Genomic DNA, 15,712 nt, shown 5'->3' with positions numbered 1-15,712 from the left:
CGGAACTTGCCATGGTTGATTTTGGTTTCCGATTTGAGAATGAAATTTTGGGGCTTATTCAGTTTAATTTTGAGAGAGAGAGAGAGGGTTGAAATTTTGGGGGTTCTTATTCTTCGGTTTAAGTTGAAGATGAAAAGCATACATATATATATATATATATATATATATATATATATATATATATATATATATATATATATATACAACCATTCTCAGGTGCGGACGTCCGTACCTAAGCAAAAGGTACGGATTTCCATTTTTTCCCCTCTTTCCGATCACACATTTAGATCTTAACCGTTCAGTTTTTAGGTCCTAATGTATAGATCATCTCTGCAAATTTTCAGCCAAATTGGTGATCGTTAAGACATTCAAAACTGCAATTTACAACAATGGATACGAACGGTTCCGAATCTGTCGAACCGGAACCGTTCGTATTCATTGTTGTAAATTGCAGTTTTGAATGCCTTAACGATCACCAATTTGGCTGAAATTTTGCAGAGATGATCTATACATTAGGACCTAAAAACTGAACGGTTAAGATCTAAATGTGTGATCGGAAAGGGGGGAAAAAATGGAAATCCGTACCTAATCCTTAGGTACGGACGTCCGCAACCAAGAACGCCTGTATATATATATATATATATATATATATATATATATATATATATATATATGGGTGGTGCTATTCGCACACCCATTTTCTCTATTCACACACCCCCTCTATTTATCTATTACTTTAATTTAATTCTTTTTATAAATTACCCTAACTACCCTCCTTTGCAATTATGTTTCTTTTTCTTTTTTTCTATTTGGCAAGTCAATCATCCTTAAATCCTAAACCCTTATTTTCCTGCAGACACAAAGAACTTCAAAACTCTTTACGATTTTCTCTTTTCTTTTCCATCAAAAATTTCTCTAGCATATATAGTCATTCTATTTCTCTAACGTGATACTTTAAAGTTTAATTATGATAGAACAAGCAATGTTAGACCCATCTTTGGAAAAAAATTTACATCTGATTTGCAATTGAGACATGGAAGAAAAATATGAATTTAGTGATCATTCGAGCCCCTTTGAATCTATTATTCCTGGTAAGATTCTAACTGAAATTATTTAGTGTATTTCAATCCATAGCTCTCCGCTAAAAAGACCAATTTCTCAGCGATTTGGTGGACTAGGAGCATTAAATTGGCGCGTTCTGTTCATCTTAGTTTGATTTTGGTATGGCTTGCTTGCTAATCATGGTTTTGACTTGAGTTATCAGATGTGAGAGGTTTTGGACCTCCTATTTAGTTTAGGTGATATGCTTATATCTTTCTTCAGTTTTGTATAGCAGTCATGATGACATACCTAAATCCCCAAACTTTAGGTGATATGCTTATATCTTTCTTCAGTTTTGTATAGCAGTCATGATGACATACCTAAATCCCCAAACTCAGTTACATCGTAATTTTTCATCTGAGCTCTAAACTTTGCCACACTAGTTGCAGAACTTTTGACAGATTGCATTTCGTCTTGCCCATCATTTTTTTTTTCTAATCAGCAATGACATTCACGAGAAAAATTAGTTTATTGTATAATGATGTTTAATTCATGATTGACTTGCCGAATAGAAAAAAGAAAAAAGAAAAAGAAACATAATTACAAGAGAGGGTAATTATAGTAATTTATAATAAAAAAATTAAATTAAAGTAATAGATAAATGGAGGGGGTGTGTGAATAGAGAAAATGAGTGTGCGAATAGCACCACCATATATATATATATATATAACAAAATTGGTGTAAAAGTACGACTTTGCCCTTAAAAATCTGTCACATGTATGACACGTGATCATTTTTAACGGAACCGTCACAAATTTTGGACGGAAGCATCACGTTGATGTCAAAATATATCTTTGGGTATCAAATTGATACTTTTGAGAGTTCGGATATCAAATTGGCTTTAGCAGCATAGTTTGGAGACAGTGACTGAATTTTTCTGTTTAATTTCAGATGAGGCTACTTATCATAAAATTGACTGGTGAGCGTGTGAGTGCTCTCAAAAAGCAATTATTGATGGATATTTCTTTCATATGCATTTGCATAATTGCATTGAATGATGGAATTTCTTGTACCTAGCTGGGCGGTGTGGTCCATCATCTTCCACCAACGTAAGAGTCATATTCTCGCTACCAGTCGCACTTGTTGGAACATGATGATGTTCTCAGAATGCACAGTAGTACAATTAATCTTTGAAGCCATAAATGATGGATCACCAGAGAGCGTGCGGTTATAGTTTGCCAGTTTGAAGGTGAAGAGCATTAAAACTTTCAGAAATTCATTTACCCTCTCCATCAAAGGTTGAAACTACTCCAACAATTCACCATCATTCACTTGGTCCGATAGTTGATTTTCGATGACTAATGTCATGTACGTTTAATGCAAAAATGGATCAAGTGCTAAAAACGTATGACAAATATGTAATTGGGATACTATTTTGATTAATCATGCTCACTTAAATGATAGTTTTGAGGGATTGTAATAGATATGTGGATTTAAGCTTGAAATTATAATAATTTAAAAGTGCACATTTATTTTCAACTGTCAGATTCACTCAGTTTTTAGTCCTTAAAAAACTGTTCTTTGGCAGTTACGCTATTTCGATAGCTTGTACGGTAGATTCGTAATACAGCCGCCATCCATATGGTATGATATTTTGCTCAAGGACGTAATGGATCTGCCGATAGGTTACAGCTTACAAGTCAATGCATGCTTGGTTACGTTGAACAATTGGTTGAGCTATAGATTTCCCTCCACGAGCGGAGCAGATGGCTAACATTATCGATTGTGGTGCTGGAGGTAAGTACTCACATTATCTATATTATTATCAGGAGAAAACAAGTTAATTATAGGGGCTGTGACCAGTTACCCATTTTTAGCCCAAAAAATGCCCACTTACTCCACCAAGAGTTTTTTAACCCCATTTACCCAATCTTACATCTATTGACATTTTAGCCCCTGTTAATTAAATTAAAACCCATCCATCTCTTATCAGTCTCTCTCTCCTTCCCAAACTCTCTCTCTCTCCCCCCGATCTCCACCTCCACTCTCTCTCTCTCTCTCTCTCTCTCTCTCTCTCTCTCTCTCTCTCTCTCTCTCTCTCTCCTCCCCATGATCTCCACCTCCGGTCTGTCTCTCTCTCTCTGATCGCCGCGCCGGAGATGCAGTCCAAATCTGAACACGACGATGAAGCTCCAGTCGGCGATCCAACGTTCTCGTCGCCGTTCGATTGATCGGCGATCCAGCCACTCCAACGTCCTCGTCGCAGTTCATCGGCAATGTGTCTACTGCCCCTAACGCTGCCCCTAAACCCTAAACTTAACACGAAGACATTATTTGGGGGCAGTAATGTGTCTACTGCCCCCCACTAAACCATTATTACTGCCCCCCACTAATCCATTAAAACTTGCCCCAGTTTTGTGAAGGGTTCTGACTTCGTATGAAGACATTATTTGGGGGCAGTAATGTGTCTACTGCCCCCCACTAAACCATTAAAACTTGCACCAGTTAAGTGAAGGGTTCTGACTTCGTATGAAGACATTATTTGGGGGCAGTAATGTGTCTACTGCCCCCCACTAAACCATTAAAACTTGCACCAGTTTCAAGGATTCACAGTGTATTGCACTTTATCACAAACAAATCAACAAGAGATGATTACTGTCTCCTAAGAAAGACATTATTGGGTGGCACTAATGTGTCTACTGCCCCCCAATAGACCATCAAACATTACACCGCTTCCTATGTTTCGCAGATTATACAAGTTATTCACACTCAAAACAACAGATAATGTCTAAAAACCCACATTATGAGGGTCAATATTCTGTCTACTGCCCCCCACTAGACTGACACAAACAACACAATTTTTTTCATTTATCAACTACTGCAATTTAACACTACATTTACTTTGGAATAGCAGTTTTCAGTCCGTCAATAAATAAAGCAGTCATCATTGGCCCCCAATACAAAGTCTACTGGGGGGCACTAATGTTACAACTTTTATGGTTATGACTGCACAATAGCAGATAGCCATTTTCAGTCCGTCGTCGATTCCTTCAGAAGGTCAACCCCGGCCTCGCCGAGCTTCTCAGCGACGAGGACCGTCGGCTTGGCGTCGAGCCTGGCAGCGGAGAGCACGACGACGAGTTTCGGCGCGGCGATGGCTAGAGCAGGCGTCGTGGGCGACCTGCCGGAGGGATGGAGGGAGGGAGAGAGAGATCCGACGTCTTCTGGAGAGAGAGAGAGATAGAGAAATCGGTGAGGGGGGAGGAGAGAGAAATCGGTGAGGGGGAGAGAGAGAGAGAGAGAAACTGAGAGTAGAGAGATTGAAGGAGAGGGAAAAAAAGTCCCAAAAATTAATAAAAAGAATTAATTGGGTAAAGGGGAAATAATCCCTTAGAGTGTTTTGGGTAAATGGGGTTTAAAAACTCTTAGTTGGGCAAGTGGGCACATTTTAAGCTAAAATTGGGTAAATGAGCATTTTCCCTTAATTATAACTGATTTTATTTCCTAGTAACCTTCTAAGAGTGAAAAATTATTAGCAACAACTTAATCATCAAGGACAAAAACATCAATTAAGAAATTTAAAAATCAACTGTTACAATTGATAGATTAGATTCTATTATATAATTGAATCGAGGATTATATAAAATGTTGGACTATTTGATCCAATAATTTAATACCTGACACAACTAGGATTCGGATACGAATATGGCACCCGTTACGTTTTTAAGTGTTATCTGAACTTCATTTCTACCAGCACCCTGTAAAGTTTCTAAGGTTTTCCTGAGGGTTGATGTGGATAGGAAATTTGGTGAACATTTTCCTCATTGTAATCCCAGCAGTTTGACATAAAAAGGATGAGATAGGGAGAGTCGCTAGAAACAGAAGAAAAAAGCCGAGGTTGACTGTGCCTTTCCGGCTGCCTGTCGACGTTGGCGTTGGCTTCTGGCCTCGCCGGCGTGCATCGAGTGCGGCCGGACGGGAGTTTGTTGTTTCCGGTGATTGGAGAGGGGGCTTGAGAGAATCCCATTTTCCTAACTTTCAGTCGCAGGTGGTTTCTGCACAGATCGGGGCTTGGCGGCTGACGGTGGTGGCCAGATTTGTGGCTGTGATGCGAATCCGATCCGGGTTCTGGATGTGTGATTGGATTCGTTCGGATCTTGTTGCAGATCCATTGGTGGTTGGTTGCTGTGTGAATCTGAACCTTGTCACAGGTGGCTCGACGGCGGCGTTGGCTAGGCTCTTTCCTCGGGAGGGCAGCGGTGCGATTGGGGACGGCGACGGAGGGAGTGGTGTCAATCTTCTTTCTGGAATGGTGCTCACGAGGTGTGGGATGTTGGTGGTGAGTGTGGTGGTGAGGAAGGATCTCTGCCAGTTCCTTGTCGGCGATGATGTCGGGGTCCGAGAAAGGCAACGGCGTGGCAGGCATGGTGGTCCGATGGTGGTGGCAGGCCTCTCTGTGCAAGGGTTGTCTTGGGCTGGGGTCAGGGCTTAGGCACTTCGGGCCTTGGTCTTGTGGGCCTGTTCTTGGCCTGGCTGTCCTTGGGCCTGGGGCTTCACCCTACAATTATTGTTTGCGCTATTTGCGAGCAATAAGTCCATACAATTATTGTGTAGGGCTAGTCGGGCTTTGTGCCTGTGTGTGCACTCTAAGTGCCTTGTCTGCTTTAGGTAGGCGGCGAGTTCTTTGCTTCGTCAAATGGTCGCTACCGCCTAGTGGCAGGGTGAGACTAAGTGTCGCCGGGTCTCTCCGACGGTAACATAGTAGGAAAGCTATGCTAAAGCTGGCAATTATGCTACGTTGTAATCGTGTTACATATCGAGTTATCTTTCCGTTATGTCAAAGCAAATCGAGTAGTTAGTAGAGCACTCTTTGCTAGTTGTTGCTTCTTTGAATACATGTATTATGTAGAGATTCCTGATATCATTTCGGGACATACTCTAGATGCTTATTGTAATCAGGGGTTTAGGCTCAATGTCCCTCCCCTTGTGTATTCGACAGTTTCTTTAATTAAGGCGTGAGGGCAGCCGCACCAGCCCTTAATTAAAAAAAAAAAAATCCCAGCAGTTTGTGAGCAATCAGGGAGCCCTTTTGGGGATGCTGACACCTGTGATACTTATGGAGTCGCTTATGCTTCACTTTCAATGGCGGTACGCACACATGTCTTTTTCTTCCTTTAATATTTAGCTTCTTGAATATTAGCTTATGGGTTTAACTAAACCTAAACTGGATTCTCTCATCACATGTGGAATTCAATATTCAATTGAGATGTTGCAATTATCATTGGGACTTGAACTCATGATTGTGCAGAGCAAGTGCTGCATGTGCGTGTGCATGTGTTGTAATATACTAATATGTATGTAGGGAAGAATCCTCATAGGGTACCTGGACTATTGTCTAATGCACATTTTGGCACCTAAACTTTCAAAACTACCCTGATGGTACCTAAACTATTGCTCCGTTTCTCCATACGGTACTTCCATCCAATCTGCCGTTAACTTTGCCTACGTGGCTCATTCTTATAGGATGACATTCATCTCAAAAAAAAAAAAAAAAAAAAAAAAAATTAATAGGCAAAGTTAACGGCAGATCGGATGGAAGTACTATATGGAGAAACGGAGCAATAGTTCAGGTACTACGAGTGTAGTTTTGAAAGTTTAGGTACCAAAATGTGCATTGGATCATAGTTCAGGTACCATTTGAGGATTTTTCCCACATTATGAGAATCTCTTAAATGGGTTAATGAAACTTTTTTCAGTCCTACTGTATAACCCAAATCAACATAAAAATTGCAATTACCCAATTGTTATTCAATCTTAATTGTGTGTGCTGTGTTTATTAGAAGAAAAAACGTATAGAACTCTAATTCTGGACAAGCATATATGATCTGTGCATACAGTTTCCCTTATGATTCAATTCTCTTGATATGATGTCTGTTTTTGTTTTCTTTTAATACATTCTACCTTGTTCAACTGTCTTTAATTTTCATAATAAACTTGTTTTACTTCTTCAGAGAGGAGCCATTTATCGATGGACATATGTGTATTGTTAGAACTTACTCTCAGTTCTATTGCTGTAAAACTATCTTAGCATGAATACATGTAAATAAACATTTCTATGAAAATTTATGTAGGAGTGCAGCAGTGATTGTAATTAGCATATAGGATTGAAATATCGTATTTATCCTATGTATGCATATTGTATGAACTGTATGATGTGTAAAGCAATTTAAATGAAATCACCATGCATCATCAGATTCTGCATTTAGGCTTGGGATTGAAGTTGTTATATCAATCCTGTATCTGTAGAATACATAAATACCAGAAAACAGACAGAACATACTTACTTGAAGAACTTGAGTTTTCCATCTTAGTCTTCTTCTGATTTCACCTTTTGTATAAAGCATTGTATATATTGTCAGTTTCTTCCTCCTAACTGCTTTTTCAAATAACCAGATAAACTCATAACTGTATTTACGAATTTCAAATTCTAACAGACGTGATAAGTTGGACCAAAATGATTTTCTTAAGTCCTTAACTTATACTTGACATTTGAATTCAAAACTAAATCATATATGAATATATACTTAGGTTCTATACAATGTCGGGTTCATCAAATTTGCTTACATGTATAACGTTGTGCGGATATCTTCAAAGCTGAGCACTCCAGATGCTATCCAGTCTTCCGAGACAATGTATTTATATCGACAGAGTAGCGGTTGGTAGCTATTAAATGCGTAATGAATGAGGAGAGAGAAGTGGACCTTTTATAGGTGGAATACTGAGTTACCTCAGTCTTGTTTTCGATATGGGATTGATATGCTTCAGTCTGATGACTTTTGGTCCTTTCTGCAGGGATGACTTTGGGTGACGCGTGGCGGTGCGTCGAGGCGTGTTTAGGCCTAGAACTGGTTTGTCGGTGAAGGTTGGCTTGCTGTGTTCCCGGGGGTCACACTGCCAAGGCCAATTCAACAAAGTGAGGTGGTCTGGTATGAGTGCTGATCATTATGGCCGGCAGGTACCATGTATGTACAAGTTCCCCAAGTCCCCAGTCAAGGAGGGATTTTTTGGTTGGAGAGTTATTACTGCTAAGGAGGAACCTTAGGTTACATGTCAGGCGTAATTAGTGCGCGTGCGTCGTCAACCATGAACTTCGTCTGAGCGAGCGCTTTTGCCTTTTTGGGTGGGCCCCTGCTAGGCCCTCCAAGGAGTCTCCCACTCCCCGGCTAAGAAAGACCTCTGTTTGTTCGGGTGATTGTTTAGTGAGGGGAGCTGCTTGACAGCGTGAGGCGGCAGGTAGAAGTTGGTGTACTGATAATAAGTGGGGGTGTCAATTGCTGGATACCCCCCAGTTAAGTATGGATTATGTCAGTTACAACGACTATGTTCCCTTTTGGAGGATAGAGTGATGATGTCGGGAAACAAGGTTCATTAGCGGTTAACAGGGTGTGAACTAGGAATGAAATTGGTTTACTGCGAGGAGGTCCGTAGTCAACAAACAATTGTGTTGGCGGTTCAAAGGTTGTTGGTGAAAACAGGATGTTAGCGGTGAAACTAGGATGTTAGTGCTGAAAAAAGGATGTTAGCGGTGAACTAGGATGTTAGTGATGAAACAAGGATGTCGGCGGTGAGCCTAGTTTTCTGGAATATTGGCTTCTTAAAGGTGGACTTTCATTGGGTAACTTTAGTGGAGAGATAGTGTTGTTGTCAGAAAATGATGCTTATTAGCTGCAAGCAGCCTTGACTGGCAGTGGCATTTTGAATTTTGAGTTTGCACTAAGATTCGGAGTGATCTTCTGACAAGGTAGGTGACACGTGGGGATTTTTGACTGGGATGGAGTGCGTGGGTGCGTCACTTCACATCCATTGTCGTTTCGCCATAAATGCGGCATTTATGACTTTGTGGGTTTTACCGAGGCGACGTCTCGGTTAGTGGGGATACGTGGCGCGATCTTGCAGGGCGGTTACTATTCTGCAAGGGAATTCCTATTTAAGGGGGAAACCTGGGCGAGTTTTCCTCACTTTTCCCTATTCTGCAAAACTCTTCTTCGTCTTCTTCGTTGAGAGAGACTAGTGGGGGAGAACCAGAGAATGAGTTAGAGTAACAGAGATCGAGAGTGGAAAAGCAGAGATCGAGAGGAGAAGCTAAGATCGAGTGGAGAGGCAGAGATCGTTTTTGCTTGCATTGTTATGTTGTTTTTCAGTCTTCGTTTTGGCAAAGTTGAGGTATGCTTTCTTTTTCTAAGATTTTGTGTTTCTAGCTAAATTTCCTTCTTTGCGAATGTATGTGCTTTGTAGGGGTCGTACAGATATGTTTGTGGTTTGATGTGTGTTGTGTCTAAGAATTTTGGTTTTTCTGGGATTTTGTTGGGTTTTTTTGTTTTTGTTTTTTCCCTGAGTTTTGAACGATTGTGTTATTAAGTGAGTTCTTGTGACTAATAGCATAGGGTAGGTTTAGATATAACTTGACCGCTAATTTTTAGGTTAGAGCGTTTGTGGGGCTTGCCGACCATTATTAATATTAGGATTAATTTCAGTTTACCCCCCTGAGGTTTGGGGGTGTCATCATTTCACCCCCTGTACTTTCAATTTTGAATTTTTACCCCCTAAACTTTCCAATTTCAATCAACCGTGTCCAATTTCTACTATTCCGTCTAAATTAGACGTTAAGTTTGACTTTTGAGGGCTAAAATGGTCATTTCAACATAAAAAAAAAGTTATTTATTTTTTTCTGTTTTTTTTTTTTTTCTGTTTCTTCATTTTTTTTTTATAATTTTTTTTTTAATATTTTGTCTTCAACCTATACACCACAAGATATAATAGGTTTATAAAAACAAAAAAAATACTCTACGTGGTTGAAAGCCGCTCGCTGGTCTATGATATTTGTGATATATCTCTGATAAAGTGAAGAATTTTAGGATATATCCCCAATAAAGTGAAGAAATATTTGTAAAAAATAATTTTACACTTTATCTGTAAATAAATATCAGTATATCCCCAATAAAGTGAAGAAATATCTGTAAAAAATGATTTTACACTTTATCTATAAATATCTGTATATCCCCAATAAAGTGAAGAAATATTTGTGTAAAATCATTTTTTACAGATATTTATTTACAGATAAAGTGTAAAATTATTTTTTACAGATATTTCTTCACTTTATTGGGGATATATCCTAAATTCTTCACTTTATCGGAGATATGTCACAAATATCGTAGACCAGCGAGCGGCTTTCAACTACCTAGAGTATTTTTTTGTTTTCATAAACCTATTATAACTTGTGGTGTATAGGTTGAAGACAAAAAAAAAATAAATAAATAAATAAAACGAAGAAACAGAAAAAAAAAAAAAAAAAAAAAAAAAAACGAAGAAACAAAAAAAAAAAGTGAAGAAACCGAAAAAAAAAAAACTAAAAAACAGAAAAAAATAATTTTTTTTAAAATTTTTTTATGTTGAAATGACCATTTTAGCCCTCAAAAGTCAAACTTAACGTCCAATTTGGACGGAATAGTAGAAATTGGACACGGCTGATTGAAATTGGAAAGTTTAGGGGGTAAAAATTCAAAATTGAAAGTACAGGGGGTGAAATGATGACACCCCCAAACCTCAGGGGGGTAAACTGAAATTAATCCTTAATATTTCAAGTAGCAAAGACTCGGCATATGATGTGTCATCACTTAAACCGTCAGAGAGGGGATTTATTGACTCATTGCATCGTTCTGCAGGGGGTAGGTTTGAAGAGCCGCTAGATTTAATTCCATTGCAAACAATCTCTCCGCCATGAATGGCGTAGCTGCGAAGTGAAGAACACGAGGCTGTTCGGCAGAGAGAGGACGTAACATCGACGGACATTAGTGAGGATAGTGTCGGTGTTTCGGGCCAAAGCGATGAAGAAGTGACGTCGAAGCGGGGTGCAAGGTTCTCGGCCTACCAACTTCTCCTGGACCCTTAGTGACGGCACCGGGGTGGAAGAGCCCACTTCTACTATGCCGTGGCGGAAAATAAATAAGATGAGAGAACGGTTTCGGCTACCAGGCACTATGAAGCTGTGGCCATTACAAAAGGATGAGAAGGCTACAAACTTAGTAGAGGGTTGTGCCGCCATTCACAAAGCCATCCTCTACCATTGTGTGAAATTAACGTTGCTCCCGAGTATGTAATACCTACTGTAGGAGCTAAATATTGCGGTTGGCCAGGTTTCTATAAATATGTTGAAGATATTGTTGGCTATGACTGCCTTATGGGAATTGTCGGGGTGCGAATTTCCTACAGTGGCAGAGGTTTTTGCACCGTGAAACTAACTCATCGGCGTGGCTCTAGAACACACTCTTGACTCCTCTACCACTTGGTGGGCCGCCGTGTGCGTTGCCACTGAAGGTTGGGAATACGACATGAGGCCAAAAGGGGCCAAGGCTCGACGATTCAGGGTTCCGTCGAAGTTTCAAGTGATAAAAGGTTGTTGTTTGATAGCTTGGGATATAATTTTGCATTGAGTGTCTCTTTTGTGTTTGTTGTTGAATCTGCCGTCACCTTTAACTACTGTGTTTGCCTCGTTATTTGATTACTTGCCTGTATGTTTGCAGAGGGTTGGAGACCGAAGTTGACAGACATCGAACAACAGCGGGTGTGTCGTGTGCACTACTGCTAGACGAACAAGAACTGCCTTGATCTTCGTATTCTGTCACACTGGTCATTGCAAATTCGCTTGACTCTTACTCGTGAGCCGATAAGCGACGCTTGTCACTGGACCTTTGTACTTTGTTGCGTTGTTGCTGTTGCCGGAATTGTGATGTTTTACTTGTTGTAGCGGAATTCAAACGAACAAGAGGACCAACGAAGTTATGAAGAAAGCGATGGCGGACCTTGGCGGGATTAAAGATTATGTTAACTTCATGATTAACGAGTCTGCCAAGGTGCGCAAGAAGACGGTCGACCCTAAGACAAGGGTGGTAACGATGAAGACTTTGGAAGCTCCCCTACATTCTAATCGCGCAAAGTTGGAGAAGAAGAAAATTGGTCGCAAAGAGAAAGATGTGGCGGATGAGGCTGAGCAAGAAAATGAGCAGATTGGGTTGGTTCTGGAAGTTCCTGCAGGTAAGCCTTAGGAAAAGACTACAACTATCGTTGAAGAACAGGATGTGGCGGATGAAGACGGTAAAAAGGAGGCAAAGATGAAGAAGGATGTTGAGAAAGAGAAGAAAAAGAAGATTACGGCGGAAAAAGAAGGGACCAAACATGATGGGAAAGACGCTCGTGAAAGTGTTGTCGAGGTTTTGGGTTTTGGCGGTAGCGCCATTGGTGAGTCTGAAGGGTAATCATCTATTCTGCAGAAGAGGAAAGTTTGTGCCTCGACCGTTCCCCTTGACCATGCGAAAAGGGTCAAGGTTACTAAAAAGAATATGGCAGCTAGCGGTAGTTAAGGTTTCGGGGGAGACAGGTTTGTTTCTGACTATCCTGTTCTTGGATTGGTGCAGAGTACGCTCGCTGGCCAACATGGTTTTCTATACAAGGTGTGCGAGTGACTTGGTTTTGGTGGTGAGGGGAGATTTTCTCGGCCTGTGGCGGCGTCGAAGTTGGAAACATCCTTGGATCTTATTTTGAAGGATGCCCAAGAGCTTTACCTCTATCAGGGTTCGTCGAAGGAGCGCAAGTTGAAGCAAGAGGTTCTACAAGCTCAATATGACTTGGCGACAGAGAGAGAGGGAGAAAAATAAAATAACTGAGGGGAACATTGCAAAGCTCGATGGTGCCTTTCTTGACGTTAAGGAAAAGTTCAAGCATGCGGTTGACAAAACTATCGTCGATACCACTACCATCGCCAACCTGAACTTCGAGTTGGCGGCCCTGAAAGCGGAGAAAGTTGATAGGGAGGATACCATCTCCCAAATGCAAGACCGCCAAAGAAAAGGTGTTGGCGGACTTCCAGTCTGCTAGGCAGAATGAGGTGGCGAATATGGTGGAGGATGAGAAAACAAAGGTTGGTTTGGAAGCAGTGGAGGCCTTCAAAAAGTCTGCGAGTTCACGTAGCTTTTGACAAATGCCGGTAGGCAAGGTGCCGCCGCCAACTATAAGGAGTTGAGGAGAGTGGGTATTTGAATTTTGACAAGATTGTCGCTGACCGAGCTCTGCCAAGTCCCTTTGAGGGTGAAGATGTTGAGGAGTCCGGGGATAACGAATCCTCAAAAGCAGGGTCCTCTGATGGTGGTGGATGAAGTGGTTCTTTTGGGGAGGATGACGTCAGGTCCCATGGTAATCTTGAGTCTCCGACGCAGACAAGTAAAGCTGAGAAGAGGAAGGGAACTGTTCGACAACCTGTTCAGAAGCGTCGTCGCAGTGATCGTGTTCCAGGTTCCTCCTCCCATGTTGATGAGGATGCTCAGGAGTAGAGTTGTCGGTAGTTTAGTTATTTTTTGTAACATTGTGGTGGTGTAGACGCTTTGTGTTGAAAAATATGGAAAACTTTGGTTGGGGAGTCCCAACTTTCTTTTGAATGTGACGCTTCTTTGTTCTCTTACGTATGAAGCATGCCTATCCGCTAAGTGATTCTTTTTATTTTTTTTGTGGCGAAATGTGGACTTTTGTATGTCAATGGAACATGAAAGGAATTAAGATTGGTCTGCTGATTGCACATACTGCCTTTGCCTGTTTGACGGGCGAAAGGTGTTGGCCTAGCTAGACTTGAATTTGTGCATGTTTGGGACAATGGTTTGAATAATTTCTCTTTTCATGGACGACTGGGTAGAACCAGTGCTTACAAAATATATGTATACCCGTAGGGTAGCTTTTCTTAGCTAAACTTTGTAAAAATTAGCTAAGTGAAGATGCTCGTGGGCATATTGCCGCGCTACTTGTAGTAGTAGCGAAGATGTCCAATGTTCCAAGGATGAGTGGATGCGACACCTGCTGCTTGTTTTGCAAGTTGTGCAAGTGTGCTTTGTCTCATTTTTCTTTGAGTAGATCCTTGTCGAGGTTGATGTCTTCCTTGTTTGTCGTGGCGTCTTAACCATCGACCCTGGCCGTCGGCTGGGTTACTTTGATGGGGATGACTGCTTCTGTGCCTAACATCATGCAGAAGGGGGTCTCGTCGTTGGCAGATGTTGGCGTTGTCCTGATGGCCCATAGAACATCCGGGAGCTTTTCAGCCCATAGACCCTTCTTGTCCTCCAACTTCTTTTTCAGTAGCTTCTTTATAATTTTGTTGGCGGCATCTACTTGTCCATTGGTTTATGGGTGTGCCACAGATGCCAAGTGCATCTTGGTGCCTAGTTTGGCGGTAAAACTGATGATTTCTTCGTTGTTGAACTGGTTCCGTTGTCGGTGATGATTGTATCGGGGACTCCATAGCTGTAGTAAATGTTCTTCTAGAGGAAATGCTATACCTTGGCAGTTGTGATGGCCGTTAATGGTTCAGCCTCGATCCACTTGCTGTCGTAATCTATGGCCAAGATTATGTATTTGAACTGACCTTTGGCGGTTGGCAATTTGCGGACAAGGTCCAGTCCCCATGTGGAGTGGATCCATGGTTCGATAATGATGGATAGTGGTTCTGCTAGTGCATGTGGGAGGTCTACATACTGCTGGCATTTATGGCATGACCGTGATATCTCCTTGGCGTCATCCCCCAATGATGACCAAAAATATCCTTGACGCATGGTGCGGTTGGCGAGTGACCTGGCGCCTGAGTGGTTGCATCATTCTACAGCGTGTAATTTTGTAAAAACTTGTCTTCCATCTTCTGTCGTCAGACATTTCAAGTTGGGATGTGTGAATCCTTGGCGGTAGAGCTTGCCATTTTGGATGTTATAGCGTGTTGCCCTTCGTACAAGTCGTCTTGCTTCAACCTTGTCGGATGGCAATGTGCCGTCATGTTTGTACTTAAGTATCTCGTCCATCCAATTTGGGCTTACATAGACTGTGTAAATCTCCGCCAGAGTTTTTGTGATGCTGGGTTTGTCGAGAATATCCACTCGAGTGTCGGTTGGGCTGTGATGTAGTTGGGCCATTGCTAGACGTGCCAGGGAGTCTGCTTTGGCGTTCTTTTCTCGAGGTATTTGTGTGATGTTGAAGACACTGAATTTGCCGAGTAGGGTCTTAGTGTACCCTAGATATGCCCCCAACTGTTTGTCCTTGACTTGGAAAATGTCGCTGACTTGGTTGACCACCAGTTGCAAGTTGCTAAAGATGTCGACACTTTCTGTTACCAGTCAATGGCCAACAACAATCCTGCGATGAGTGACTTGTGCTCCGCCATGTTGTTGGAGGCCTCAAAGTTGAACTTAAGAGCTTACTTCGCATTAAGTCCCTCCGGTTCTGTTAAGATGATGCCGGCGCCACATGCTTTGGCGCAGGCTGAGCCATTGACAAAGAGGTTCCCCTTTGATGGTGTCTCTGTTGGTGTGGCCTCAGGATGTTGAGTGTTGACCTCCGATATCATATCTTTTGCTTGCTCTGGTTGTTGCTCGGTTAGCTCTGCTATGAAGTCAGCCACAGCCTAACTTCTGATGGCAGTTCTTAGCTTTTACTTGATGTCGAACTTGTTGAGTTCTATTGCCCACTTACTGAGGTGTCCTGAGTGTTCAGGGCCTTGCAGCACTTGCTTTAGTGGTTGATTTGTATGGACATGGATTATGTGGGCTTGGAAGTACTGCGGCAACCTTCTAGAACCCATTGTGAG

Source organism: Rosa rugosa, chromosome 4, assembly GCF_958449725.1.
Source record: "Rosa rugosa chromosome 4, drRosRugo1.1, whole genome shotgun sequence".
NCBI lineage: Eukaryota > Viridiplantae > Streptophyta > Magnoliopsida > Rosales > Rosaceae > Rosa > Rosa rugosa.
This window is presented reverse-complemented; position numbering follows the sequence as displayed.